The following is a 27,361-nucleotide window of genomic DNA, read 5'->3' on the forward strand; positions in this document are numbered from 1 at the left end:
ACTGAAAACGTCCGACGTTAGACCGACTATAATGTCGCTATAGTTTAACGGTTGTGCTATCAAACGAACTCTGAATGCGATGAAACTTGACAGGCGGTCTATCTACACTATAATAAGACCACACGTCAAATCTCATCCCATTCCGAGAAAATTTTCCGGCCACTTATAAAATAATATTTCGAACGTGCCGCGGGCGCGTGCAAGTGTCTGGGCTCAGAACGGACAACGGATGGCACTGGGGGAACCCGGATGGATGCAGGTTTTGAAAACATGATGATGCAATGCACATGATGACATGATGAAATGCAACACGCAAGCTAATGACATGGCAACGCAGCGAATAACTGGAAGACACCTGGCACATCGGTCTGGGGGCGTTACATCGCTGCAGGAAGCGACCCACGCGGGCATGAGGAGGCCGGCCCGGTCTTGCTGAATCGAGACGAACAGGGCAGCGGTTCGATCTGGAGTCGGTCAACGAAGCAGGGGCGCTGCACTCTGCTCCTCCGAACAGCAGCGCAGGGAAAGAAGGGGATGCAGCGGCAGACTCGGCGGCGTAGGACTTGCAGCAGCGTCTAGGCGGGCCTTGGCGCCCGGAGGAGGTCCGGCCGGTCTTCGAGGAGATCGGGGCGCGGAAGGCAGCTCGAAGCAAAGGGCGACGGTGGAGGAGGAGGTCGGGACGACGCGGAAGGTACAGGAGCTCGCGACGCTCGGGCGTGAGGCAGAGCTGGGCTTGGCGCGGTCCATGCAGAGACATCTCAGCGCTGCAGGCTGGGCACCGAGCAGGCAAGGCGGCGACAAGGTTCGGTGAGGGGCGCAGCACAGGCGAGGCTCCAGGCGAGGGTCGTCGGGGCATGAAGCAGGGCGGCGAACTTGCGGGGCAGGTGGCGAGCTTCTGCGGTGGCGCTGGTTCGCTGTGAGAAAAAGGAACAAGACGAGGGGGGTGGTTAGAGAGGAGCAGCGTGATGGGAAAAAGGAAGGAGAAGGCGCAGAGGAACGGCGACGCGACCTGGGCATCTCACCGGCCCGGCGTGAACGAGAAGCTGGAGACGAGGGAGCGGCGCGGGTCGGTCGAAGGTGGTGGCTTCAGGGCAGGGGAGCTCGAGCTCCTTCTGCTGGGCCTCGGCGCAAGGGGACAGGAGGATGGATCTGGCGTGGCTTGGTTGGATCAAATGGAAGGCGGAGGAGATTGGCTTGTGCTGAAAACGAGGGGGATTTGGGAGGGGATGGATTTGGATCGGGAGGAGATCCCGATGTGGGAGAGGAGTGGCGGCGGGGAGGGACAAGCCTCCTAGGTTTTAGGGTTAGGCTAGATTTGGTAGGTAGTGGTCTATTAATATAAGGAAAAGAGGGAGTTTGGATCCTCCGATCGAAATCGGACGGTTCAGAAAGAATAGGCTAGGGAGTCTAAATAATAAAACGGTGATATTTTGTAGACGTTAGGGGATGATCCGGACACAACGGTAGAGACAGCCCGGGTTGGGTCCGGGACAATTTTCGGACGCGCGCGCGAGGAGGGCCGCGGGCTGACGAGAGAGGTTAGGTTGGACCTGGCGGTAGGTAGTGGGATGTGTAGACGGTCTCGAGCTGAGAGAAGAGAAGAGAGGGAGGCCCGGCGACTGTTTCCGGAGACCGAAAACGTCCGACGTTAGACCGACTATAATGTCGCTATAGTTATCCGTTGGGCTATCAAACGAACTCCGAATGCAATGAAACTTGGCAGGCGGCCTACCTACCACATAACAACACCACATACCAACTTTCAACCCATTCCGAGAACATTTCCCGGCCACTTAGAAAATAATATTTCGGATGTGCCGCGGGCGCGTGCAAGTGTGTCTGGGCTCAGAACGGACAACGGACGAAACTGGGAAACCCGGACGAATGCAAGTTTTGAAAACATGATGATGCAATGCATATGATGACAAGACAAGATGCAACATGCAAGCAAATGACAAGGCAACAATAGTGAATAACTGGAATACACCTGGCGCAACGGTCTCGAGACGTCACAACACTCCACCACTACGAGAGGATCTTGTCCCGAGATCTAGAATGGCACCGGAGGGGCAACGGAAAAGAAAGAGAATAGGTAAAACTAAGTTGCTTCTTTGACAAACGAGTGAAACCAAAGAACCTTGAAAAGGTTAAGCAATTTCGAGAAAGAATACAACGGAGATGAGCGAAGTTGAAAGCACTCTGTTAGGAAAGAGGAACGAGGAAGAACAAAGTTGAAAGCACTCCGGTAAGGAAGAGTAATAAGGAAGAAACAAATTGGGGCAGCACTCCGATTGAAAAGTGATACAAGACTTGATAAGATGAAAAGAACTTGAAGAGAGGGCACAACACTCCGGTTAAATGGATAAGCTAAAAAATATGATCTTTATCCAAAGTGAGTTGATGGAACGAAGAGAGTAACATCACAGTGCCTCCGGTAGGAAGAATAGAAGATAGATAATTGAAGTAGGAGATTGGAGAAGAAAATGCCAACTTCTGCCACAAAAGAGGTTGAGAAGGCATCCTTAGGAGAAAGGTCGAACGGAGTTGTTGGAAAACCAACAACGAAAAGAACAAGGTTGTAGTGGGCTTATGGAGAACATCTCAAAACTATGAGGTGAAATTCTGCCCCTAATGGAAAAACAAAATATTGGTTTGATATGAGCAAGAAGATGAGAAACTTATTTCACCGAGAGGGTAGATAAAGAACTTGAGCACCATAATAGCAAGAATCCTTAGGGAAGGCTTTAGGTGAAAATATTACCCAAGATAACTCAAATGACGAGATTGATGGATTTAAAATATCTCATTCTTGATAGCTTGTGAATCACGGAGCACAACGGGAAATTATCATGAATGACATAACACCACCTCAAAGATAAGATAGGACGAATTGGACTTCGTTATGCAAGATGAAGAATGCTTGAGCTCCTCTGAAAAGAATGTTGATGAACACTTCGAGAAGGAATTAAATCCTTGATGAACCATCATGTAGAGCCTCCATGAAGAACTCCGGTAATAAAAGAATGATCAAACGAAATGAAGGATGAAAATAATAAGGTTGAAGCCTTGCAATGATAAGATGGATCTTCATGATGATGAAAGCTTGGAACTCCGGGAAAAAGAAAAGATGAACCAATTGAAACCGAGAATTTGATGAACCTCCGGAATAATTGAATTTACTCGATGAAACAAGAATAAGAATTACATTATGCTTATCCTTCACCAATTTAAATTCATGACAAGGAACGGATTTGGCATACTACTTATTCTCGTAGAAAGGATTAAGATAGATATAGCGTAAACTTGAGAAGGTCTTCGACGAACCACCGGTAGGGTTGAAACAACGAATAAATTGATATGATAACGAAGGAAGAGACGTCTTGAATGAACCACTGTAAGAATTAAAATAACCGAGGAAAAGATAAGAACAACACCGGGAAGAATTAGAAAATGAACGAAGAAGCTTGAGAGAATTTAGATACATGAGAACGAAGCGATCACAAGCTGATAAGAGAATACTTGAATGATGCACTGGTAAGATTTGGAGAATGATAGCTGAAAGCTGAGAATGAATAAATCTTCTGAAATGATGGGCTTCAGAGAATCAAACAGAAAAGACTCCTGAATTGCTCCGGAAGGATGAAAATAATTTCCACAATCAAAAATAATTATGAGAGGATGGCCTCAAGCTAGAATCACAAATCTCTGAGATATCGGATAAGATATGGAGGAAAAACTCTTCTTCGGTCTTCAAAATCCGAGAATGACGACGAGAAACACTACCAAGAATTGTTGAGGCACTCTGGAATGAAGAATGGAAAAGGTTGAGCCAACGATGAAAAGAATTTAACCGATCTTGGAGAAAGGCATTTGACTGATGATAAATCATTCTCATGTCAAACTTTGAGATGAATATGAGAATAACTCCAGAAATTAGAAGAGTCAGGTAATATCCTGGGGAAAAGACCCGTTGGTTAGGGCCCACTCAAAAGAAACACCGTTGAAATGATTTAAAAGAGATGTTGCACCAGTTGAATTAAATGACTTGAATGAGATAACAACCTGGAAAGATCTTGAACGAATGCAGAGTGGAAAACACAAATCTTCGAGATATCTTGAGCACTCTGGAACAAATGAATAGCGAGAAATGAATGGTTATGAGGTGCACCGGCACGAGAAAAGCATTTGAAATATAGAAAAGAATATGATCGACACCAAAAGCTTGAATTGGATCCACCGGAAAAGGAAAGAATGGAGAATGATGAACTTGGAGCTCCGTTAGAATCTTCATGAGAATCACCGGATAAGAACATTGAAGGAAAAAGAATGCAGATACTTCCATAAATAAAATGATACTTGATTAAGAAATCTGAGTCCTTGAAGAAACAGGGTGGGTGGGTGGGAAAACAAAGACAACTTGGGGACGGATGAAACAAACACCGTTGAGAAGAACTGATACTTGATCTTGCGGATGTTGCAATGATCGGATCCACTTGAAGCGAAGTACACCGGTTAAAAAGGATTGTCATGGCAATCTCGATGATCGAGAAGGATTAGTGTTCACATCGAGGTATGAGAACACCGCTTAGGAAAAGGTATGGAATCCACCTTTGACTTCGAAGCAACTCGAATACCACAACTCAAAACAAAACAAAGGATAGGCTTGCAGAATAAGCCGAAACAAACATATGATAGAGATTTCGTCCGAAGTTTTCGTGTTGGGGCCTACACGGGCTCGATCGTACAGCACCATCATGTACAAGGCAGTGAACATGACATACGAAGCGTCCCCGAGTCGGCATAGCCAAGGACTCTTTAAGACACAACGAGACCACTGCAAAACCAACCGTGAATAGGCGGACCACTAGACGTCGAACCCCAATTTTGTATCATACATCTGTCGGAAAGATATCCTAAGAGCTATTTGAATTCCCACTTATAAACTCCCAAAATTTTCTGGTTATGCAATCAGGTGTTGGGGATACAGGGGAAGCATAATATCTCACCCAAAACTAGCAAATCCCACATCCAGCTGTATCCATCCTTCAACACATAACCAAGAAACCTTCGGAAATTGTCTACCTCAACCTTCGAAAAGCATCCGTTATACAAGTTATGGCAATACTCCCGAACTCCCGCCCCAGTACTAGGTGGCGTCGAGGTTATCTCACCAACAACTGCATAAAAGAGATTTTCGATGTCGGCGAACCTAAACTCAGGTATTCCAGAACTGCAACGATTAAATTGTGATGACAACACCTCGGAGCTCAACTCCCCGGAACACTGCCATAACCCCTAAATGACAGGAGGCACCAAGAACAATGTTCTCATCACAAATCGATCGGAACGATTCCAAGATACCTGTGTGATCCTAAATTTTTTTTAGTGAAATTTGAGAAGAGAAGAGTCAAAACTCTACGTCAGGATGCCTCAACAGAGCGACGAAGGGACTGGGGAGTAAAAAGAATTCCTAAACTCTCTGATATATAATTCCTAAATGACTCAAAATATTTTTCTAGACTCAACTCGTCAGCTAATTCGATCAAGCAGTGGGGCTCCTAAGGTCGGGGAAGGCTCTGATTACCAACTTGTAACGCCCTCAATGCGGCTATATCCCCACGTGTCGAAGCACAACTTAGAGGCATAACCGCATTGAAAGCAATGTCGCAAGTGAGGTAATCTTCACACGACCCATGTAATACATAAGGGAAAAGATACATAGTTGGCTTACAATCGCCACTTCACACAATTATATGAATAAAGCATTACATCAACCAGATACAATCAAGGTCCGACTACGGAACCAAAATAGAAGAAGACTACCCCAAATGCTACACAGATCCCCGATCGTCCCGACTGGGCTCCACTATTGATCAACTAGCACTAAACAACACAAAGGATAAGATCTTCAACGAGCTCCTCCTGAGCTTGGTTGCGTCATCTGCATGGACTCATCGGCACCTGCAAGCTGGTTTTGGAAGTATCTATGAGTCACGGGGACTCAGCTGTAACGCCCTCGATGCGGCTATATCTCCCACGTGTCGAAGCACGACTTAGAGGCATAACCGCATTGAAAGCAATGTCGCAAGTGAGGTAATCTTCGCAAACAACCCATGTAATACAATAAGGGAAAAGATACATAGTTGGCTTACAATCGCCACTTCACACAAATACATGAATAAAGCATTACATCAACCAGATACACACAAGGTCCGACTACGGAACCAAAATAAAAGAAGAACCCCAAATGCGACAAGGTCCCCGATCGACCCCAACTGGGCTCCACTACTGATCAACTAGAACAAAACAACACAAAGGATAAGATCTTCATCGAGCTCCTCCTGAGCTTGGTTGCGTCATCTGCAAGGACTCATCGGCACCTGCAAATTGGTTTGGAAGTATCTGCGAGTCACGGGGACTCAGCAATCTCGCACCCTCGCGATCAAGACTATTTGAGCTTATGGGTAAGGAAAAAGGTATGAGGTGGAGCTGCATCAAGCGACTAGCATATATGGTGGCTAACATACGCAAATGAGAGCGAGAAGAGAAGGCAAAGCACGGTCTATAAAAGTATGATCAAGAAGTGATCCTAGAACAACCTACGTCAAGCATAACTCCAACACCGTGTTCACTTCCCGGACCCCGCGGAGAAGAGACCATCACGGTTACACACGCGGTTGATGTATTTTAATTAAGGTCAACTTCAGGTTTTCTACAACCGGACATTAACAAATTCCCATCTGCCCATAACCACGGACACGGCTTACAAAAGTTCAAATCCCTGCATGGGTGTCCCAACTTAGCCCATGACAAGCTCTCACAGTCAACGAAGGATATTCCTTCTAGCGGGAAGACCCGATCAGACTCGGAATCCCGGTTTCAAGACATTTCGACAATGGTAAAACAAGACCAGCAAAGCCACCCAGATGTGCCGACAAATCCCAATAGGAGATGCACATATCTCGTTCTTAGGGCACACCGGATGAGCCAGACGTCGGGTGGGCCAGCCCAGAGTTGCCCCTGGTAGCTCCGGACATCGCTCGGTTTGGACCAACACTTAGAGGAGCACTGGCCCGGGGGTTTAAAATAAAGATGACCCTTGAGTCTACAGAACCCAAGGGAAAGAAAAGGCTAGGTGGCGAATGGTAAAACCAATGTTGGGCCATGCTGGAGGAGTTTTATTCAAGGCGAACTATCAAGGGGTTCCCATTATTACCCAACCGCGTAAGGAACGCAAAATCCGGGAACATAACACCGATATGACGGAAACTAGGGCGGCAAGAGTGGAACAAAACAGCAGGCATAAGGCCGAGCCTTCCACCCTTTACCAAGTATATAGATGCATTAATTAAATAAGATATATTGTGATATCCTAACAAGTAAACATGTTCCAACAAGGAACAAACTTCAATCTTCACCTGCAACTAACAACGCTATAAGAGGGGCTGAGCAAAGCGGTAACATAGCCAATCAACGGTTTGCTAGGACAAGGTGGGTTAGAGGCTTGGTTCAACAATATAGGAGGCATGTTAAGCAAGTGGTAGGTATCGCAGGATAGGCATAGCAAAAGAGCGAGCAACTAGCAAGCAAAGATAGAAGTGATTTGGAGGGTATGGTCATCTTGCCTGAAATCCCGCAAGGAAGAAGAACGAGTCCATGAAGAAGACAAATGGACGTAGTCGAACGAATCCTCACAACACGACGTTATCGGAACCAACCCGAAGAAGCAACACCGGAAAGGAGCAAACAACATAGTAAAACAACCATCACATAAACATGGCAAGATGCACAATCAAGTATGATGCATGTCCGAATTAATGAGGCATGGCATGGAAAAGTGCACAAGCAATCCTACAAATTAAGTGGAGCTTAATATGCAACGAGTTGCATATTGACGGAACACCACATCAATTATTTAGTTCACTCCCAGTTAGGTACTCAACACTATTAAATGTTGATTAACATGGCAAGAGGTGAAGCATAACAAAACTATACCATCTAACAATTTAAATGGGGCCGGATATAACAAATAACAAATGCGGTAAATCCCTATATCCCTTAGTAATTTATTGCAACAACAATCTAAACATTTTAATTGTTGTTATCATGATGCGGATGACATGAACAAGTTTATGCAATTTATATTACATGTTGACAAGAGCATTATGAAGCATTTGTCACCGTGGTGGAAAGGAAATGGGGTTCCACGGCAACGATACCGAAACGGTGCCACGGCAATGTCCCGGTTCCGGTAACTCGATTGAGATATCGATGCAAAGGAGAAGTGTGCGGATGCGTGCAAAAGATGGTGGGGCACTCCCGGATACCGGGTGTCCCATGAGTCGACGATGGTGACAAGGCAAAAGAGGGGCAACGTGCACCGACAATTCGAGCACGGAGCAAACACGAGCATCTCATACATCACACATGCATTCGTTCACGGGCGGTCGTCTCAGGGTTATACCTTCAAAACGTGTGTTATCGGAGGGGTTCGAGTTCGATGCGATGTAGGGGAAGTAGACTTTCCGCGACGGTAGTCGAAGTAGTTGTTCTCGTTTCGTAGTTGTTCAGGGTCGCCGCCAGTTGTACACATTCGTTGTTGGACTTGACGGATCCGCTCTTCCAGACGTAGTGGTACATGTTCGTTTTTCGGAGAGGTATTGGCATTCTTCGATCATAGGTACTTGATGTTTTTTTGCTACCCGGGTCTTCGGCGACGGTCGTTGTACACATGACGTTGGGGTACTTGTCGGTCCGGTCTTGACGGTCTCGTTTTTGTGACGGTAGTCGTACTAATCAGCGGTAGTGGAACTTGACAGATCCGAGCTCTTCGAGGGTCGTCGTGATACTTGTTCATGTTGTAGTCGTACATGTTCAGGAAGAAACTTTTACGGCGTCGTGGAACTTGGCAAGATGCACGTCAATGGTAGTTGTTCTCGTATCATCATGGTACTTGGCGATATCCATGCGTAGAGGTACTTGGCAGCCTCGTGTAGACGAACTTGAGGTACTCCAGGACAGAGGAATCAACGTGGCAACGGTGGTATCGACATATCCAGATCACAGCAAGGCCAAGGGGTCTTGCGCATCGCAGATCGAAGCAGCGGTCGCACTCGTCCTCCCGCGAGCAGAGACGAGGGCACCAGGAAGACCTACGAGGAGCAGCAACAGCAAGGGGGAGGATGACGATGAACTTGGCGCGCTGGAGGTAGGGACAAGGCCCTGCCGGCGGGCAGGTGGCGTAGAGGAGGAAGGCGAGGGAACGGCCACGGCGGCGCTGGTCGCGGGGGAACTCGTTCACGCGCCCAGACCTTCGATGCACATCGAGGCGGCGAGGAGGAGTCTCTCCGGCGAGATGTGGGCGGCCACTGCTCGAGGAGAGGCCACGGTTGTGTGAGGAAAAAGGAGGCGGGCTGATGAGGCTCATGCTTGCTGGGGAACTCCCCTCCCTGGCGATGCGTGAGGGAGTGCGGGGATGGGGCACGTTGCGGGTGTGGGTGGCGCTGGGCAGTAGGAAACAGAGGAGGAGAGGGATCGAGGGAGGAGCGAGATGAGGGAGAGATCGATGCGCGGGGCTTCTCCCTGGTGGTGGTGGACGAGGACGAGAGGGAGAGGGTGAGTGGGATCGGGCAGAGAGAGGGTTAGTTTTAGGGTTAGAGGGTTAGGTGGGCTTGGGGCCGGCCCAGTAGAAGGGGGAGTCAACCGGGCCTTTTGAACAAGCCGCAGGAAGAGATCCCAGGCTGCTGGGCTGAATAGTGAGGCCCAAGGGCACTGCTGCTATTTCTCCCTCTCTCTTAAAATCTTATTTACTTTAACAGAAAAGAAAAAATAGGGAGAGGAGAAGAAAGAGAGGGTTTGGGAAGGAGTTGCGCATGGGAATAATTTCCCCGGATTCACAAAAATGTGCTCATTCCGCGAAAATAGAAGTGGCCAAGATTGAAAGATTAAATTCAAATGTATATGAATTTAATTCAACTCGTTTGAAAAGGAGTAGGAATTCGAAGTTTCCAAAAATGTTGAACATTTAGGAAGAGCCTCGATAAAACGATAAAAGAATATGAGGCCAAGTCGGAGACCAAGAATTGAGATAACAAAGGCATTGGGATTTATTTGCAAGTGTGTCAACGGTTAATTCCAAAAGAACGGAATATTTACTAATAGCTCAGTAATTATTAGGAGGATATGTTATAAAGAGAAGTCACTCTTCCCTCGATTTAAATGGATCGAAGATCCACACAATTTATTTAGTTGAGATGCAAAAGATTTATGAGATGATGGAATGATGACATGATGCAATGCACATGATGCAACGAATCAAACAAATCACACGTCGAAACCCGGAAACCCTGGAAGGCATCTGAAGCTCTGGTCTTCGGGCATTACATCAGCAATCTCACGCCCTCGTGATCAAGACTATTTAAGCTTATGGATAAGGTAAAGGTATGAGGTGGAGCTACAGCAAGCGACTAGCATATATGGTGGCTAACATACGCAAATGAGAGCGAGAAGAGAAGGCAAAGCACGATCGAGAAACTATGATCAAGAAGTGATCCTAGAACAACCTACGTCAAGCATAAATCCAACACCGTGTTCATTTCCCGGACTCCGCCGGGAAGAGACCATCATGGTAACACACGCGGTTGATGTATTTTAATTAAGGTCAACTTCAGGTTTTCTACAACCGGACATTAACAAATTCCCATCTGCCCATAACCGTGGGCACGGCTTTCGAAAGTTCAAATCCCTGCAGGGGTGTCCCAACTTAGCCCATCACAAGCTCTCACGGTCAACGAAGGATATACCTTCTCCCGAGACATTCCGATCAGACTCGGTATCCCGGTTCTACAAGACAACTTCGACAAGTCAAAACAAATCCAGCAACACCGCCTGAATGTGCCGACAAATCCCGATAGGAGCTGCACATATCTCGTTCTCAGGGCACACTCAGATGAGAAATCCGTACAACTAAAACCAAACCTTGAGTTTCCCCGAGGGGGCGCTGCACAGGGCTCTAGTTTGGACCAACACTCAGAGGAGCATTGGCCCGGGGGGGGTAAAATAATGATGACCCTCAGGAGCGTGACCCCCAAGGGAAAAGAAAAGGCTAGGTGGCAAATGGTAAAACCAATGTTGGGCATTGCTGGAGGAGTTTTATTCAAGGCGAACTGTCAAGGGGTTCCCATAATAGCCCAACCGCGTAAGGAACGCAAAATCCGGGAACATAACACCGATATGACAGAAACTAGGGCGGCAAGAGTGGAACAAAACACCAGGCATAAGTCCGAGCCTTCCACCCTTTACCAAGTATATCGATGCATTAATTAAATAAGAGATATTGTGATATCCCAACAAGTAAACATGTTCAAACAAGGAACAACATCTCCATGTTCCAACAAGGAACAAACTTCAATCTTCACCTGCAACTAACAACGCTATAAGAGGGGCTGAGCAAAGCGGTAACATAGACAAACAACGGTTTGCTAGGACAAGGTGGGTTAGAGGCTTGGTCCAACAATATGGGAGGCATGATAAGCAAATGGTAGGTATCGCAGCATAGGCATAGCAAAAGAGCGAGCAACTAGCAAGCAAAGATAGAAATGATTTCGATGGTATGGTCATCTTGCCTGAGATCCCGCAAGGAAGAAGAACGAGTCCATGAAGAAGACAAATGGACGTAGCCAAATGGGTCCTCACAAACGCGACGTTAACGGTACCAACCCGAAGAAGCAACACCGGAAATAAGCACACAACATAGTAAACAACCACGACATAAGCATGGCATGATGCACAACCAAGTATGATGCATGTCCGGTTTAAAGATACATGGCATGGCAAAATGCACAAACAATTCTACAAATTAAGTGGAGCTCAACATGCAACGGAGTTGCATATTGAAGAAAACACCACACGACTTATTTAGTTCTCTCTCGTTTAGGTACTCAACAATATTAAATGTTGGCTAGCATGGCAAGGGGTGAAGCAAAAGAAAACTACCTATCTAGGCACGTTTAAATGAGGCCGGAACAACAAACAACAAGTCCGGTAAAATCCTCATATGCATATATTAGGTTTGGTACTCTTCTTCCCTAAACCGAATTTTATAGTTGTTAAGCATGCAAGATGAGTGCACCATGTTAAACTAGGCATTTTTCTCCCCATTTACATATAAAGTTTATTAAATTTGGAGCTACGGTTATTTAGTTATGAAATAAAGCAGTTTAGCAAGTTATTTAAGCAAATTTAAAGAAACAGCATTTTAAACATGTTAAACATGGATGAGAGTGACATATTATGAAACTAGATGAATTTCTAAGCAAGTTTCATATATAAATTGTTTTAATCCAATGCACGGTTGGTGAGTTATTAAATGCATGAAGTGCAAGGGATTTTCTGTAAATCTGCATTCTCGGGAAAATTAGCTAAAACGTTCTGGAAAAAAAACCACATCTCGGGCCAAAACTGCAGTCTGGCCCAACGGTAGAAATAAAACAAAGGAGGGGCTCTGTGGGTGGCCTCACCCATGGGCTTCGGCCCACAACGGAGAGGAGCGGGGCGCGCTGGGCCTCGCTGCAGGAAGCGATCCACGCGGGCACGAGGAGGCCGGCCCGGTCTCGCTGAATCGAGACAAACAGGGCAGCGGTTCGATCTGATTCGGTCAACGAAGTAGGGGCGCTGCACTCTGCTCCTCCGAACAGCAGCGCAGGGAAAGAAGGGGATGCAGCGGCGGACTCGGCGGCGTAGGACTTGCAGCGGCGTCTGGGCGGGCCTTGGCGCCCGGAGGAGGTCCGGCCGGTCTTGGAGTAGATCGGGGCGTGGACGGCAGCTCGAAGCAAAGGGCGACGATGGAGGAGGAGGTCGGGACGACGCGGAAGGTACAGGAGCTCGCGATGCTCGGGCGTGAGGCAGAGCTGGGCTTGGCGCGGTCCATGCAGAGACATCTCAGCGCTGCAGGCTGGGCACCGAGCAGGCAAGGCGGCGACAAGGTTCGGTGAGGGGCGCAGCACAGGCGAGGCTCCAGGCGAGGGTCGTCGAGGTATGAAGCAGGGCGGCGAACTTGCGGGGCAGGTGGCGAGCTTCTGCGGTGGCGCTGGTTCGTTGTGAGAAAAAGGAACAAGACGAGGGGGGTGGTTAGAGAGGAGCAGCATGATGGGAAAAAGGAAGGAGAAGGTGCAGAGGAATGGCGACGCGACCTGGGCATCTCACCGGCCCGGCATGAACGGGAAGCTAGAGACGAGGGAGCAGCGCGGGTCGGTCGAAGGCGGTGGCTTTAGGGCAGGGGAGCTCGAGCTCCTTCTGCTGGGCCTCGGCGCAAGGGGACAGGAGGATGGATCTGGCGTGGCTTGGTTGGATCAAATGGAAGGCGGAGGAGATTGGCTTGTGCTGAAAACGAGGGGGATTTGGGAGGGGATGGATTTGGATCGGGAGGAGATCCCGATGTGGGAGAGGAGTGGCGGCGGGGAGGGACAAGCCTCCTAGGTTTTAGGGTTAGGCTAGATTTGGTAGGTGGTGGTCTATTAATATAAGGAAAAGAGGGAGTTTGGATCCTCCGATCGAAATCGTACGGTTCAGAAAGAATAGGCTAGGGAGTCTAAATAATAAAACGGTGATATTTTGTAGACGTTAGGGGGTGATCCGGACACAATGGTAGAGACAGCCAGGGTCGGGTCCGGGACAATTTTCGGACGCGCGCGCGAGGAGGGCCGCAGGCTGACGAGAGAGGTTAGGTTGGACCTGGCGGTAGGTAGTGGGCTGTGTAGACGGTCTCGAGCTGAGAGAAGAGAAGAGAGGGAGGCCCGGCGACTGTTTCCGGAGACCGAAAACGTCCGACGTTAGACCGACTATAATGTCGCTATAGTTATCCGTTGGGCTATCAAACGAACTCCGAATGCCATGAAACTTGGCAGGCGGCCTACCTACCACATAACAACACCACATACCAACTTTCAACCCATTCCGAGAACATTTCCCGGCCACTTAGAAAATAATATTTCGGATGTGCCGCGGGCGCGTGCAAGTGTGTCTGGGCTCAGAACGGATAACGGACGAAACTGGGGAAACCCACACGAATGCAAGTTTTTAAAACATGATGATGCAATGCATATGATGACAAGACAAGATGTAACACGCAAGCAAATGACAAGGCAACAATAGCGAATAACTGGAAGACACCTGGCGCAACGGTCTCAGGGCGTCACAGAGGACTTTGAGCGAAAATCATCAAGTGAGGAAAAACCAAAAACCCAAAACACAAACACCTACAAACCCCAAGTGATTGAGCATCACTGAAGAGATTGATCCTGAGTGGATCCGACACTTGTTACCTTTGAAGAATGTGCTTCTTCCAGACGGTTAGGCGTCATGGTCTAGAGCATCCAAGAGGAATTGTGGATCACCGGGTGACCAAGTTTGTGAAGGTTTGGAAGTCGGCTGAAGACTTACCACAATTGATTGGACGAGGTCTGTGTGACCTTAGTTCAAGGAGAATACGGTGAGGACTGGGTGTCTTGGACTAAGTGTCCTTGACTGGGTGTCCGGGACTGTGTGTCCTTGAGTTTAAATACTCAGCCGCTCCAACCAGACGTACAACTGAGACAACAGTTGGAATTGGTCTACCAAGTCATTCTCTTCACCACGCTTACTGGTTCTATTCCCTCAACTCTTTCATTTCCTCATAATTGTGTTGTCTGTTTGTTCATATCTGTGTTTGAAGACTTTGACTGAAGACTTCCTCAATTTCCTCAGTTTAGTTTCTTCAGTCTGTTTGTCTTCATCCTGAGTTATCCTGTGATTACGCTTCCTGTACTCTGTGCCTGTCTTCATTTCATCATGATGACTATGCTTGTATTCTGTTATGTTTACTTTTGAGTACTTATTCTGCTGCTAGTAGTTCTTCGCTAAGGAATTTCCTCATCGGCAATTTCCTCAGTGAAGAATTTCATAAAAATCACCTATTCACCCCCTCTAGTCGATATAACGCACTTTCAGACGTTCCGTGTTAGATGGGCCAAGGACATCGTAAGAGAAAACAAGTATTTCACCACCATGTCTATACCAGACGCGAAGAGCACTCCCGTGAACGTTAACGTCATCGCCAAAAATGAGCCATGGGTACACGCTAAGCATGTGACACAATGCTTCTTCACAACTGACCAGGCCAATCCTAGCCGTGTTGTCATGAGGAGATCCAAAAGGAGAATTGTCGGAATGGATGGAGTAGCCAACGAGGAATACTACGACCAATACGACAACCCAATGAGGGAAGATGACGATGAAGCATGTGTGAAAATAAGAATCAATACTACATTACCTGAGAAAGGTCATAATCCATGGCTCCGAAAAAGTCACAAGGAGGGGCTCAATTACTCGGCAACGAACAAGAAAGGGAAGAAGCTCAATGTGAAACGTTGTTGACGCAGCTGATCAGAAACGAGCTTGGCATTATCGGTCAACTGATATGTTACCACCACATGCATGGTTCCGGTGATATTTGCGCAGTGGGGGAGAGGGAGACGCGCCATCGTCAGGAGAAAAAAACAAAACAAAATGGAGAAAGCGGTACAAAAGAAAAGGTAAAGGAAACAGAAAAGAAAAGGAAAATAATAAAAGAAATAAAACTAAAAACTAGAAAAGGAAAAGAATAAAAAGAAAAGAATAAAAATTGGAACAGTTCGCAGTAGCGTTGGATTGAGGACCATTAGCTGGGTTCTAAAAAAGCGCTACTACTATGCGCCATTAGCAGTAGCGCTGCCTTACAACCCAGCGCTATAGCTAAGTTAGCTATAGCGCTGGTTCGCAATCCAACGCTACTACTATTTTGAGTTAACCCGCGAGGGCTCAAATTTTGCCAACCGCCAAGTCCCAATTCCCCCCTCCCCACCCTCTTTCCCCCACTCTGTCGCCGCCGCCCTCGCCCTGCCCGCCCTCGCGCCGTCCATGCCCTACTCGCTCTCGACCTCCGGCCGTCGCCCGTGGCCGCCATCGACCTCGTCGCCTGCTGTCTCCCGAGCCCGTGCCCTCGACCTCACCGGCGTCTCCCCTGCCCGCCCTCGACCACAACGCCGCACCCGCCTCTCCCCTGCACACGCGCCCTCGACCTCGCCGTCGCCGCCGTTCGCCGCCCTCCACAGCCGCCGCCCGAGCCTGAGCTCCCTCGTCGTAAGCCTCTCCTCTCCCTTTCCCTCCTCTCCCTCTCCTCTCCCCTGCCCACCTCTCTCACTGTTTAGGGCTTTTAGGGAAAGTTAGCAAATTTCGCAAAAAAATAGAGAATTAGCAAAATTTAGCAAAGTCATCTACTTTACTTAGCAAATTAGGGAAGTAGCTGGTTAGCAAATAGGTATAAAAACAGTAGCAATTTTTTAAAAAAACAATAGCAAAATTTAGAAAAACTGTAGCAATTTATAAAAAACAGTAGCAAAAAATTATGTATAAAAATAGTAGCAAAGTTAGCAAAATTTGTAGAGAGAGAGAGCAAGTTTGTAGCTATTTTTGTCATTTTTGTGCATTTAAGTACAAGCATGCTTTGCTTGAATGATATATGTTGGTTTAGCAATGTTGGTTGAATGTTGAAAATTATCCTACTGGCCTATGTTTTGCCGGAATGTTGATTCATTTCCGTTCCAGCAAATTTCAAGCTCTCCTTATGTCCACTTTTTAGCAAAGGTAATGTCAAAAATTTCCGTGATTTTCGGCATGACTTGTGCTAGAAACTAGGACATATGGAGTACCCGGGATTTGCCGGAAGGGGAATGAATCAACATTCTGACCAAACATAGGGCCTTTTTTCCTCTTCATTATATATTTTATTTACAATTTTTGATCAATAGGAAACATGTCTACCGACGCTGAAGTCATGGGTGGTTCTGCTCGCCTCGAAGACCCCATCGAGGCAGCAAATCACTATTTACCTTGACGGACACCAGATGGGGTTGCATGGTGGCGGCAATGGCACCAACCCTGACACTGACGCTGACACCGGCACTGGCACGGGGACCAACACCACCCCCGAGACTAGCAATGATGCTGTCGTAGCCGGTAAAGCAACAAAGAAGAACAGGACACGAAGACAAAACGAGCTTGGCATCGCACAAATTGTGGTCACGGAGATGCACCACAAGAATTTAGAGCCAACTGCATTGGAGGAAGCGCGCAAGTGCTGGGGCAATCGAGTTGGATGCATCCTCAGGGAAACCGCCAACATCAACGACGAGAGGTTGAGGCAGATACCACATATGGAGAACATGCTCCTAAAGAAGTTGCACAATAGGTTCTTGTTCCCCGGCCGGAATGAAGAAGAATATAAAGACGCGTGGGAAGACATCGCCATAACAAAGATAAACGACAAGGCGATGGTGACATTTACCAACGACTTGTCCTCCTGGAAAGTTCGGGTGAAAAAAGCGATTGCGAAGAATGAACCGTGGTCCAAGATTCATGCTGATAATCCATCAATAATGAAAGAGGACTCTGCAAAATTAAAGGAGAATTGCGGTAAAGAAAGTGTCAAGGCAAAGTCGTAGAAAATGAAGGCGCTCCAGGCCAGGAACATGCCTCCCCACCACCTCGGAAGCCGTTGTTACGAGGGGAAGAGGCACGTATGTGCCAAGGAGGACGCCGAACATGAAAGTCACGGAATCCCAGACCCCTTGGCGGAGTTCACCGACCCGCTGGAGCATGACTGGATCAGGGCCTGATACAAGTGGGACAAAGAAAAAAAGATCTTTTATACGGACCCGAACACGAGGGAGTTCATGAGACTTATGGTAATTGTTATATTACCACATTATCATATTAGCTTCCAATCAATTCGACTGCAAGTTTTGTCACATTAGTAAACCATCCATGTTCCTTTTGCAGAAAGAGCAGCACCAAAAGGCAGCCGAAAGCTATGAGTCGTCATAGTCGTCGGCGCGGCCCAAGTGGGACACCCCATTAAACCAGGCCCTGAACATACTGAAAGAGGTCCCGGTGGACAAGCGGCCGTCCTAAGGACGTGTGCACGGCATAGGAGATGGCGCCTCGTGGAAGACGTGCTACCCCGGGGAGCCAGAGGAAAGAAGGAAGAGACGGTCGGTCGCCACTCAGCAGAGCATCGACGAGAAGGTCGTGATTGCGGCCAATAAGACCAAAGCTGAGACGAAAGAAGAGTTGCTCGGGGCCGTCAGTGCAGCCTTCACTGACGCGGTGGTCAGCTTGATTCTAACACTTATCAAATTCATGAAGAACAATCCAAATGCACGGCTGGAGGACTTTCCCATTCCTAGCTTTGTCGGGAGCAATTCGGCGAACACCACAGCACCAGCACCTTCTCAAGCAACCGCAAAAGGTCCCGCTCTTGTTCATAGTAGCCCGACCTCCGTCTCTTGCATGCTCGGTGGGCCTTTACCACTGGCTGAGCTCGATGCCCTCACGGTAATTACGCGTCACACCCTTTTCACCAGCATGTCTATAGTCTTTGTTGCCTTTTGGATGTTTGTCATCGCAGACATGTCTCCTTTGTAGGCCGACGACACCACGTGCACCATACTCTACGACATCAAGGGCCAGAAGGTGGCCGTGGGAAAGGCAACGATCGTGAATCCGAAGGACTGCACGTTCCACAACCGAGAGATGCCCGATGTCGTCTCCAAGGTTAACGTGGCCAGTGTCTTTGCAGGCTTCAAGGATTTGCCTCCTCCTATACCAGTCGATGATGATGAGACCCCTAAGATGATTGGCGCATGCAAGAGCTGGTTCTTGCCTTGGCTGAAGTCTCTTCTTCATCTCGAGGCGCCCAGTACCACACCAACGCCACCTTCTCAAGAAGGTATGAACACCACCCCACCTACCACATTACTGCACCTGTCGTGGCGAGTGATAGCGGACGACGTGAGGGAGAGCCTCCATAAGTGCCAGATGATGTAGCCCCCGCTATTAAAGAAGAAAATGTTGATGATGACATGGATGATGATGATGATGACCCAGACAAGTATTTCAATACCGCCTATGATGATGGAGGGTTGATGGCTCAGGATGGTGATGACTCAGGCTATGAGCGTGGAGATGATGACTTGATGCTGCCTGATTTGCCGGAGCCGGAACGTCCTAAGGCAGAATGCAAAAAGTCTCTCTTCAAGCGATCCTCGCAGGAGACGCCTCTAGATGTCGCCTATACCCAGCAACCCCCCGAGGCCCGTCCACTGATTAGCCCGACGACACTGGGGGCGGTGGTTAGGGAAGGTATGATGGGCTCACTACCGCCACCCGCCAAGAAGCAAAGGAGGAGACCGGACAAGAAAGGCCCTAAAGGAGCCAAAGCTGCTTCAAGCAGCCAGCCGCCTCTGAAGCCTCGGGTGGTAGACAGAATACCTGTCAAAGGTGTGCAGCACTTCCATGTCACCGGCTAGCCGATCCTACCTGCGAAAGCGCTAGAGCACATACTGAACAATGATCTAAGGAGACTCCATGAAGATGTGATGGCCAGAGATAAAAGCCTTCTGGTAGCGGAAAAACCGGGATACCCGCTTTACGCGGCTCAGGTGCCGAGTGGGATGTTCTACGTCGAGAGATGGCCCACGAATAAGTTCATCCTGCGATTTGACTACATCTACGACATGTTCCACATGACCAAGCTGGATTTCTAGTTCATCCGCATGTATGCGCTATATCTGAACTACTTCATCAGGGTTGGGAACATCAAGTATATCTGCGTCGCGAACCCGTTCTATATGCATGAGAGCTTCTTGGTAGTTTGCAAAGAGCACCGTGACTATGCGAGCAAGTACCTCAGCGAATTCATGATCGCTAATAAGGACAACGAAGTGATTCTCTTGCCTTATCATCCCACATAAGTCATCCGCACATATCCTTTCGTAAGTGTTAATCATTCCTTTGCAAGCATGGAGGCTAATTGGAGGTGTACTTAATTTACGCGGTGGAGGCGTCCTCATCATTCTATCCCCGGAATACTCCCATGCGATGTACTTGGACTCATCGAAGAACCTGAGGAAAAAGGATTACAAGCACATAAAGAGTGTTCTCGATAGTGCCATGTTAACCTTCAGCCAGTCTGGTGGATATATCAAGGTGAAAAAGTATAGGAATCGCAGGCTGGCTTTCATTCATAAGACCGACTTCTGCTGCATCCAACAACCGCACACCAGTATGGCTGATGGATTCTACCTCATGCATCACCTGCTCGACTACATAAGGGATAATCAACGCCTTCGCATGTCACCTACTACCAACGATGCCGAGATTGTCAGCTGGGCCACAAGCATAGGAAGGACACCGGATCATCAATCAGAGCTGATTTTTATCACGTACAGTTTGAACTTGCCCAAGTGATCATGAAGCAGGTCCTCGAACCAACAGGGATGTTCTACCATGGGCCAATCACGCGGGAAGATGTCCGAGCACTGCTACTTGCTCAACGTCTGGACCTGAAGCCTTTCAAGAAGCTCGGGTTCTTCCTCCCTGACTATGAAGATTGGAATGCCGACATGGAGGACTGATTGTTGATGACAATGTGTCACTATTGTCTTTCTATGGCAAAACTTTGAATTTATGCACGGCGAAACTATGTGATGTAACTAAATTGTGGTCCTAAACTAGCGTAGATCGCTCTAATTAATTAGTTTGGGTATGAGGAACTTCGTCATTTATGTTTACTATTGGTTGCTTGTATTTTGCTAAGTATGCCTCCTTGTTTTCTTAAGTACATTATGTTGCATATTATCGTTCAATTCATCAACTCATGATGCAGGTATAGAGATCAAAGATGGCGAAGGGCTACTACACCGTGTACGTTGGGAGGGTTCCAAGAGTCTACGACCACTGGCCAGCCGCTCAGGCCCAGGTGCACAGGTACCCGGGTGCTAGCCACAGAGGGTTCGATAGCAAAGCCGAAGCAGAAAGTAGTTACTTGAGGTGGACACTCCAGCATGAGCAGGGGCAGGACCGCTGATACTACATAGTCGCGCTCTGGCTCATGCTGATCGCTCTTCTCTTCTACATCATGTTTTAGATAGAGATGATGAAACTTGTGTGTGTGCCATGACCATGCAGTTGCACTTATTCGAGACATGACATGATCACACTTGTGTATCGCTATTTTTGAGATTTGATGATATTTGTGTTGAATGATGACCATGATGATGGTATGATGAGACTACTGTATGTCTATGATATGATGAGAATAGTGTATGTTTAGTATGATCTGATGAAACTATTGTATAGAGCTTGTATAAATACAACACAAATAGATGGAGGGGTGCGAATTGGTGAAAGCAGGAACATTAGCAGTAGCACTTGAAAGCACCTAGTAGTAGCGCTAGCTTAGCAGCAGTGCATCCTGTGAACAAGCGCTACAGATAGGTATCAGTAGAGCTTGTCCAGGAAGTGCTATGCTAACAATACTTACCGGTAGCGCTGCCCATACCAGCACTACTGCTACAACTTAGCTGTAGCGTGGTAGTAGTAGCATTGGTCCCAGCACTACTGCTATGCATATTTCAAGCGCTACTACTAGGTTTTTTTGTAGTAGTGTCTCTCTCTCTCTTGATTCTCAATACAATGGTCTCTTGGAGATCCATATGATGTAACTCTTTTGCAGTGTGTTTGTTGGGATCGATGAACTTTGAGTTTATGATCAGATCTATCTTTTTATAACCATGAAAGTATTTGAGTTTCTTTGTTTTCTTTTATGCATGATTTCTTATAGCCTCTTATTTCTTCTTTGATATTTGGGTTTTGTTTGGCCGACTTGATCTATTTATCTTCCAATGGTAAGAGGTTCTTTGTTATGGGTTCGATCTTATAGTGCTTGATCCCAGTGACAGAAGGGGAACCGACATGTATGTATCGTTGCTACTAAGGATAAAACAATGGGGTCTATCTGTACATAGATAGATCTTGTCTACATCATGTCATCGTTCTTATTGCATTACTCTGTTTCTCCATGAACTTCATACACTAGATGCATGCTGAATAGCGGTCGATGTGTGGAGTAATAGTAGTAGATGCAGGCAGGAGCCAGTCTACTAATCTTGGACGTGATGCCTATGTAATGATCATTGCTTGGATATCGTCATGAGTATTTGAAGTTATATCAATTTCCCAACAGTAATTTGTTCACCCACCGTTCGCTATTTTTCTAGAGAGAAGCCACTAGTGAAACCTACGGCCCCCGGGTCTCTTTCTCATATTATTTGCCTTTGCGATCTATTTTCCTTTGTGTTTATTTTCAGATCTACTAAACCAAAAACCCAAAAATACTTTGCTGCAATCTATTCTTATTTATTTTATTTGACGTTTGATCTATCAATCTACTACAAATTTACCTCACGTCTGTTTGCCTATCTTCACGCGCCGTACCCCGGAAGGGATTGACAACCCCTTTAACACGTCGGGTTGCGAGAAGTTGTTATTTGTGTGCAGGTGTTGTTTATGTTGTGTTGCTTGGTTCTCCTACTGGTTCAATAACCTTGGTTTCATATCTGAGGGAAATACCTACCGTGTTTGTGTTGCATCATCCCTTCCTCTTTGGGGAAATACCGACGTAGCTTCAAGCGACATGAGGTTCTACCCTACATCACGTACCGTCTCGTGATTCCTTCAAAAGGAGCAAAGACAACAAACACTTGGAAAAACAAATGTGGTTAGCGTTAGTGATTCACCCAACAACTATCATCATCAAGCATAGGGTATGGTGTGACAAAGGATTGTGACATGGCATGTAAGCATATTGTAGGGGAACACAGTAATTTCAAGAAAATCCTACGCACATGCAAGATCTATCTAGGTGATGCATAGCAACAAGAGGGGAGAGTGTTGTCCATGTACCCTCATAGACCGTAAGCGAAAGCGTTATGACAACGCGGTTGATGTAGTTGAACGTCTTCACGATCCGACCAATCCTAGCACCGAAGTGTTGGGGAACGTAGTAATTTCAAAAATTTCCTACGCACACGCAAGATCATGGTGATGCATAACAATGAGAGGGGAGAGTGTTGTCTACGTACCCTCGTAGACCGAAAGCGGAAGCGTTATAACAACGCGGTTGATGTAGTCGTACGTCTTCACGATCCGACCGATCCAAGTACCGAACGCACGGCACCTCCGAGTTAAGCACACGCTCAGCCCGATGACGTCCATCGAACTCCAATCCAGCCGAGTGTTGAGGGAGAGTTTCGTCAGCACGACGGCGTGGTGACGATGTTGATGTTCTACCGACGCAGGGCTTCGCCTAAGCACTGCTACAGTATTATCGAGGTGGACTATGGTGGAGGGGGGCACCGCACATGGCTAAGAGACGATCAACTTGATCAACTTGTGTGTCTAGAGGTGCCCCCTGCCCCTGTATATAAAGGAGCAAGGGGGGAGGTGGCCGGCCTAGGAGAAGGGCGCGCCAAGGGGGGAGTCCTACTCCTAACGGGAGTAGGACTCCTCCTTTCCTTATTGGAGTAGGAGAGAAGGAAAGAGGAGGAGAGGGAGAAGGAAAAGGGGGCTGCACCCCTTGTCCAATTCGGACCAGAGGGGGGCGCGCGCCTCCTTCCTTTTGGCCTCTCTCCTCTATTCCCGTATGGCCCAATAAGGCCCATATACTCCCCGGCGAATTCCCGTAACTCTCCGGTACTGCGAAAAATATCCGAATCACTCGGAACCTTTCCGATGTCCGAATATAGTCGTCCAATATATCGATCTTTACGTCTTGACCATTTCGAGACTCCTCGTCATGTCCCCGATCTCATCCGGGACTCTGAACTCCTCCAGTACATCAAAACTCATAAACTCATAATATAACTGTCATTGAAACCTTAAGCGTGCGGACCCTACGGGTTCGAGAACAATGTAGACATGACCGAGACACGTCTCCGGTCAATAACCAATAGCGGAACCTGGATGCTCATATTGGCTCCCACATATTCTACGAATATCTTTATCGGTCAGACCGCATAACAACATACGTTGTTCCCTTTGTCATCAGTATGTTACTTGCCCGAGATTTGATCATCGGTATCTCAATACCTAGTTCAATCTCGTTACCGGCAAGTCTCTTTACTCATTTCGTAATACATCATCCGGCAACTAAATCATTAGTTGCAATGCTTGCAAGGCTTAAGTGATGTGCATTACCGAGAGGGCCCAGAGATACCTCTCCGACAGTCAGAGTGACAAATCCTAATCTCGAAATACGCCAACAAAACAAGTACCTTCGGAGACACCTATAGAGCACATTTATAATCACCCAGTTATGTTGTGATGTTTGGTAGCACACAAAGTGTTCCTCCGGTAAACGGGAGTTGCATAATCTCATAGTCATAGGAACATGTATGAGTTATGAAGAAAGCAATAGGAACAAACTAAACGATCAAGTGCTATGCTAACGGAATGGGTCAAGTCAATCACATCATTATCCTAATGATGTGATCCTGTTAATCAAATGACAACTCATGTCTATGGTTAGGAAACATAACCATCTATGATCAACGAGCTAGTCATGTAGAGGCATACTAGTGACACTCTGTTTGTCTATGTATTCACACATGTATTATGTTTCCGGTTAATACAATTCTAGCATGAATAATAAACATTTATCATGATATAAGGAAATAAATAATAACTTTATCATTGCCTCTAGGGCATATTTCCTTCAGTCTCCCACTTGCACTAGAGTCAATAATCTAGTTCACATCACCATGTGATTTAATACCAATAGTTCACATCACCATGTGATTAACACCCATAGTTCCCATCGACATGTGACCAACATCCAAAGGGTTTACTAGTCAATAATCTAGTTCACATCGCTATGTGATTAACACCCAAAGAGTACTAAGGTGTGATCATGTTTTGCTTGTGAGAGAAGTTTAGTCAACGGGTCTGCCATATTCAGATCCGTACGTATTTTGCAAATTTGTATGTCAACAATGCTCTGCACGGAGCTACTCTAGCTAATTGCTCCCACTTTCAATATGTATCTAGATTGAGACTTAGAGTCATCTTGATTAGTGTCAAAGCTTGCATCGACGTAACCCTTTACGACGAACCTTTTGTCACCTCCATAATCGAGAAACATATCCTTATTCCACTAAGGATAATTTTGACCAATGTCTAGTAATCTACTCCTAGATCACTATTGTACTCCCTTGCCAAACTCAGGGCAGGGTATACAATAGGTCTGGTACACAGCATGGCATATGTTATAGAACCTATGGCTGAGGCATAGGGAATGACTTTCATTCTCTCTCTATCTTCTGCCGTGGTCGGGCTTTGAGTCTTACTCAATTTCACACCTTGTAACACAGGCAAGAACTCTTTATTTGACTGTTCCATTTTGAACAACTTCAAAAACTTCTCAAGGTATGTACTCATTGAAAACTTATCAAGCGTCTTGATCTATCTCTATAGATCTTGATGCTCAATATGTAAGCAGCTTCACTAAGGTCTTTCTTTGAAAAACTCCTTTCAAACACTCCTTTATGCTTTGCAGAATAATTCTACATTATTTCTGAACAACAATATGTCATACACATATACTTATTAGAAATGCTGTGCTCCCACTCACTTTCTTATAAATACAGGCTTCACCGCAAGTCTGTATAAAACTATATGCTTTGATCAACTTATCAAAGCGTATATTCCAACTCCGAGATGCTTGCACCAGACCATAGATGGATCGCTAGAGCTTGCATATTTTGCTAGTACCTTTAGGATTGACAAAACCTTCTAGTTGCATCATATACAACTCTTCTTTAATAAATCCATTAAAGAATGCAGTTTTGTTTATCCATTTGCCAGATTTCATAAAATGCGGCAATTGCTAACATGATTCGGACAGACTTAAGCATAGATACGAGTGAGAAACTCTCATCGTAGTCAACACCTTGAACTTGTCGAAAACCTTTTTGCGACAATTCTAGCTTTGTAGATAGTAACACTACTATCAGCGTCCATCTTCCTCCTGAAGATCCATTTAATCTCAATGGCTCTCCAATCAATGGGCAAGTCAATCAAAGTCCATACTTTGTTCTCATACATGGATCTCATCTCAGATTTCATGGCCTCAATCCATCTCGTGGAATCTGGGCTCATCATCGCTTCCTCATAGTTCCTAGGTTCGTCATGGTCAAGTAACATGACCTCCAGAACATGATTACCATACCACTCTGGTGCGGATCTCACTCTGGTTTACCTATGAGGTTCGGTAGTAACTTGATCTGAAGTTACATGATCATCATCATTAGCTTCCTCACTAATTGGTGTAGGAGTCGCAGGAACATATTTCTGCGATGAACTACTTTCCAATGAGGGAGCAGGTACAGTTACCTCATCAAGTTCTACTTTCCTCCCACTCACTTCTTTCAAGAGAAACTCCTTCTCTAGAAAGGATCCATTCTTAGCAACGAATATCTTGCCTTCGGATCTATAATAGAAGGTGTACCCAACAATATCTTTTGGGTATCCTATGGAGACACATTTCTCCGATTTGGGTTCGAGCTTATCAGGTTGAAGCTTTTTCACATAAGCATCGCAGCCCCAAACTTTAAGAAACGACACCTTGGGTTTCTTGCCAAACCACAGTTCATAAGGTGTCGTCTCAACGGATTTTGATGGTGCCCTATTTAACGTGAATGCAGCCGTCTCTAAAGCATAACTCCAAAATGATAGCGGTAAATTAGTGAGAGGCATCATAGATCGCACCATATCTAATAAAATGCGGTTACGAAGTTCGGACACACCATTACGTTGTGGTGTTCCAGGTGGCGTGAGTTGCGAAACTATTCTGCATTGTTTCAAATGAAGACCAAACTCAAAACTCAAATATTCACCTCCATGATCAGATCGTAGAAACTTGATTTTCTTGTTTCGATGATTTTCCACTTCACTCTAAAATTCTTTGAACTTTTCAAATGTTTTAGACTTATGTTTCATCAAGTAGATACACCCATATCTGCTCAAATCATCTGTGAAGGTAAGAAAATAACAATATCCGCCGCGAGCCTCAATATTCATTGGACCACATACATCAGTATGTATGATTTCCAATAACTCTGTTGCTCGCTCCATTGTTCCGGAGAATGGAGTTTTAGTCATCTTGCCCATGAGGCATGGTTCGCAAGTACCAAGTGATTCATATTCAAGTGATTCCAGAAGTCCATCTGAATGCAGTTTCTTCACGCACTTTACATCAATATGACCCAAACGGCAGTGCCACAAATAAGTTGCACTATCATTATCAACTCTTCATCTTTTGGCTTCAATACTATGAACATGTGTATCACTACTATCAAGATTTAGTAAAAATAGACCACTCATCAAGGGTGCATGACCATAAAAGATATTACTCATGTAAATAGAACAACCATTATTCTCTGATTTAAAT

This window comes from Triticum urartu, chromosome 1 (genome assembly GCF_003073215.2).
Source record: "Triticum urartu cultivar G1812 chromosome 1, Tu2.1, whole genome shotgun sequence".
In the NCBI taxonomy this organism is placed as follows: domain Eukaryota; kingdom Viridiplantae; phylum Streptophyta; class Magnoliopsida; order Poales; family Poaceae; genus Triticum; species Triticum urartu.